This window comes from Gracilinanus agilis, chromosome 2 (genome assembly GCF_016433145.1).
Source record: "Gracilinanus agilis isolate LMUSP501 chromosome 2, AgileGrace, whole genome shotgun sequence".
NCBI lineage: Eukaryota > Metazoa > Chordata > Mammalia > Didelphimorphia > Didelphidae > Gracilinanus > Gracilinanus agilis.
The window spans coordinates 250,050,116-250,054,866 of record NC_058131.1 but is presented as its reverse complement, the minus strand read 5'-3'; the positions used below and the strand labels follow the sequence as shown (position 1 = coordinate 250,054,866).

The following is a 4,751-nucleotide window of genomic DNA, read 5'->3' as shown; positions in this document are numbered from 1 at the left end:
ATTTGTCAGTGAGGTACCAGCACCACATACCTGACACAAAGTAGGTAGCTAATAAATAATTTCAATTGAATTAATCACAGAGACACTCTTAAAAGAATGTTCCTAATTTTTGCATTCATTATTAGACAGTTATTATTGAACAGAATAATATAGATCTAAGAGAGATACAAGAATTAATTCTTGTGCTCAGCATTCTCATTTTTTATATAGTATTTTGTTTTATTTCAGAATTTTACTTTGTAACTACTAACACAAGCATTCAGTTTTTTGTTGTTGTTGTTGTTGTTGTTTCATCTTTAGGGTTTGCTGTGTTGCAAAAAATCCATGGATTTTACTGGTTAGTGAAGATGTTTTATAATCAAATAAAACTAGGCTTTTCCCCATTCTTTCTTCCATAACTCATTTCTTTTTATCTTTGATCTTTAGCATGATCTTTGGCAACTCATGAACAAATTCCACCTTTCTACTATGGTGCTGCAGTTCTTTTGACATATTCCTGCAGCTCAGTTTTCATTTTTTCTGAGTCATGTGACTTATAGCTAGGGTTGAGAATAACAATGGTCTTTGCTGCCTCTCCTCTGATTGGGTCTGGACTGCTGACCACCACTGGCTCCAGGACTGCTGGGTGCTCAGTCTGAGCACTTTCTACTTCAAAAGGGCCTACTCAATATCTAAAAGATAAGATAACATCATCTGATTTCACAATAAACCAGAAATATCCATCTTCATTCATATACCCTCTGTCCCCAGTCTTGTAGAAATCCCCAAAGAAGATTGAGGCTATTTTGGAAGGCTAATCTACATAACCAACAAATAAGCCAAGTAGTCATTTTCGTAGAACTCCTTCTTGTTTAGGAGGCAGGATTTTGAAATTTTTAACTATAACCTGAAGTATGGTAACTGAAAATAACAGTTCTTTTAGGGGAATGGGGAAATAGGTAGGAAATGAGAGGGGTTAACACCAGTACAGCTGGGTTAAAAGTAGCCCACAGCTGACTTGGGAGAGGTTACAAAATAGCTTAGCTGGGGAAAAAAAAAAAAAACAGAAACAGAGATCAACACAGTCAGGGAAATAGTTTAAATTAAGTGGATTCTTGAAGACTGGGAAGGAGACTACCAGGACGTTTTATAAAAAGAGTTGTTTAATGTTTAATAATGACAGGTAAGGAGGTGAGAGGGATAACTGAAACCTTAAATCTATGGCCAACTGTCAAGGAATGTTGACTAGGGAAAATGGATCCTCTACTCTATCTTTAAATAGCCGGCTCTGTCAGGGCTGACAAGGCAAAGGGATTTGGGAATCTAATGAAGTACATCCCAGGATGTTATCCAGATGAAATCAGGTCACAGGAACAGTTCAGAAAACAGCAAGTTAAATCCAATAAGCCAGGGAGTACAGGGCTTTCTGTAGCTGTCCACCAACAACAGGAAAAGCACCTAACTCAACCTAGATCTTGATTGAAGATCTCTCAGGGATCCAAGCTTAGCTCCTCCTTTGAGATCCCAAATAAGTCCACAGGCTAGTGTTTGAGAGTATCAATGGTAGGGGGATGTATATCTAGACTCCCCCCTTGTTAGCTTTCAATGGACCAGTATAGATAACTCTTCACCCCCACTCCAGGGAAGACCTATGAGGGAACAAACTCAAAAAGGTTCCCAAATTGGCAAAGCTATAGTGGGGATGTTGAAGGAAGGTGTTGGGGTTCAGTTGTGACCCCAATGGGTTGGATCCCACCTTCAGAGCCAGCCCTGTTGAGACAAGCCTCCCCCATTCCTAAGTTCAAAGTAGCTTTACCCCTCAAGATGGTCTTTGGAATTAGTCCTCCCGTTAGCCACAAGATCAGTCACCTCCCCTCCTCAATGTAACCGCTCCAGACTCTAAGTATCAAACTATCAGGGGTTTATTAAAGGATAAATTAAATTCAGGGAACAGGGGGGAAAGGTATAGGGGAATCAAGGAAGGAGGGAAACGATGAACTTCACTAACAACAATGTCTTCTCCCCAAGAGAGCAGCTCTGGACTTCTTCTGAGGCTTGGTCACAGTAGCTAACTCTCTCTTCCCCCTACAGTCTCCTATCAAATATTTCTAAACTAATATAAAAGGAAAGTAACAAGATCGATTGATTCAAGCAGGATCAGGGAAGGGACCCCCCCTTCATTCGAGCTCGCTCCCCCAGGAGTTCAGACTCTCCGGCCAAATTGGAGAATTGCTGTTCAATGTCTTCTTTGTTGGTAATTGCGATCTCCCAATAGTCTCTAATAAAAGTACAGAGGAACCCAATTCACTCAGGATCCACCCCAAAATCAAAATCTCCCAACCAAAGAACCAACCCCCCTGGGTCCCAATCCCTTCAGGAGTGAAGTGACAGTTGAGAAAACTCCTCCTCCTCTGCGGCCCCTCCTTTCACGTTCGGAACAGGCAACATTCTGCTGGGCTGTTTCAGGGTCCATTCCAACTCCCACTGGCTGCTCCCCTGCAAATTTCAGTCCACACTTATACTAGTTAATTGATCAGTAGCCACAGGCTCCAGCTTCTCCAGGGCAAAACTGTGCACTTTCTCTTAGTCTCTGAGGACAAGCTTCTCTCAACATTCTGGGTTTAGAATGTTCACAGCCTCAGCCAGGTTTTTGCTTGAACTGCTTCTTTACTCACTATAATAAGGCCTATCATACATTTCCTATAACAAAGCTTAACATCAAAAGCTGGAGAAGGCTTTCCCATTGAACCATATTTAATTTTCATTCCTTTGAAAGTTCCACAAATCAACAGCATTTCTGTCTGTCTATTGCCCTCATAGATGTCCAGCCCTGCCTTGTTTTGTCTCTGTTCCATCACTTCAGGGTTGATCAGCTATCCTGCACTGACACAGTGCTTTAGAAACTTGAACTTATAACTGGACTCCCAGTTTAGCGCAAGTATCAGATGGACAGTGTAAGGAGGGGGGATGGGACAAAAAGAGCCAGAAGAAGGGCATTTGTGACAGTTGGTGACAATTGGGACCAGAGAGAAACAGAGCTAAACAGAAGGCTGTAATGGGAAATCAGAATAGGGTTTTTTATATAAAGACTGGCTCAAAAAGTGACATATAGGGCACAAACACTCAAGGTCCTCGATTCCATGGAGCAAAAACACTACTCCAAGCTGATTTTGCCCTGTCTGTGTCTGATGTATTCCACATGTTATCAGAAAGAGTCAAATCCAGGCATACCTTCCATTCATCTTATGGTATAACTGTCATGTGTATATTCACTAGTAAAGTAGATGGTCATTGTTTCATTGTGTCTGGTCATCACACAGCTGTGATCATCACTTGCATGTTCCACCATTTCTTTGCAACCCTCCCAAGGTTTCTCAGAAACAAGTAACTTGTACTTCTGAGATTCACATTGATGGGCATTGGGAATCCACTGTCAAAGCCAAGTATCACTGGTAATAATGCACTTTGCCTTGGAAGATTGAAGCCTATATAATAGGTTCTTTTTCAGTCAGCTGGATAGTTCCAGGAATTGACAGTGCCTGTCTACAGACATGCCACATTTGCTAGCCACCATTCTGGAATTGCAGGTAAAATTACAATTATTCTGTTTCCCTTTTGTAGTCCAAGGGATTCAGTAAGAATAATTGGCCAATTTTTAGACATCTATCCCAGCTCCTGAAAGTTCCCTTTCGCCTCCTCTCCATGACCATTTCCACCTGTAAGAGGGGAAAACTAGATATTTAAGTTATGGTCACCAGAAATCAATTAACTCTATTTCAAAATAAAATAGACCCAAGTCAGGATGACTTTATGGTGATTTATTTACAGTTAGGAAGGTTGAAGGTAGGGAAATTGAGAGAGAGAAACTCTGGCCTGGACCAGAGGCCCAGACTAGGTAAGAATTTAGAGGCCCCAACAGAGGGGCACAGAAGTTAATTAAACAAGGCTACTAGCCACAAGGCCTTTTACAATTAGAGAGGCAAGAGAGGCCTCCTTAAGGCTAGAGCCTCCAGAAACACCAAGGGAGGAGAAAGAGAGTCAGCCTAACTTACCCACGTGACAATTCAGAGGGAAGCAGTCTGAGGTCCCACCAGAGATCCTTCATTACCAAGTTCAAAACGCCAACCGCCTCCACAGGAAGTTACCATCATATTTGAAAGACAGCATCTTTTGTCACTTCCCTCATCCACCTCCAATTTCAAGTGGACAAATGGCAGCCTTGATACTGTTTTTGACTGCCCAAAGGGCAGTCCCTTGTTTTTGATATCATGTGTAGGTAACAGACCTTCCCCTCCCCACTTAATTTTAAGTTGGGTGGGATGACATTATTTCTGATGGCTAGAGTCTAAACAATGAATGAGGATGAGCTAATTCCATTTACACAATCCTCCCTGATGATTCTTGGGTGCCTAGTCACCCCAAGTGATCACTTTAGATAATCATATTGTACCCACAAAGATCTTCTAACTACAATAGTTAGAGATAAGAGGGGAATGGAAGAGAGAGAACGTAAAACCAATGTTTTGCTAGGTGCATTGACAAAAAACCCATTGGGGGCAGTCCCCTATTGGCATAAAATGTACATTTAAAGTAACTGTTCAAACCCCATCAGTTCAATCAATTGTACCCCAAAGTTCATTCTGGATCACTTGATGCAATGTAGATTCTTCAGGTATCTTTCTGCAAACAGTTTCATTCTCTGGTTTAAGAAGTCAACAAGCTTCTTTCCCTAAGAATTTTTCTCAAACAAAAATTTAAATCTTGGATTTTAT

The 4,751-nt window shown here is 41.3% G+C and overlaps 1 pseudogene; it reads right to left on the bottom strand.

Annotated features, from left to right (window-relative positions):
* Nucleotides 1–386: 386 nt before the first annotated feature.
* On the bottom strand, nucleotides 387–4,127 carry LOC123233556 (annotated as a pseudogene).
* Nucleotides 4,128–4,751: the final 624 nt, after the last annotated feature.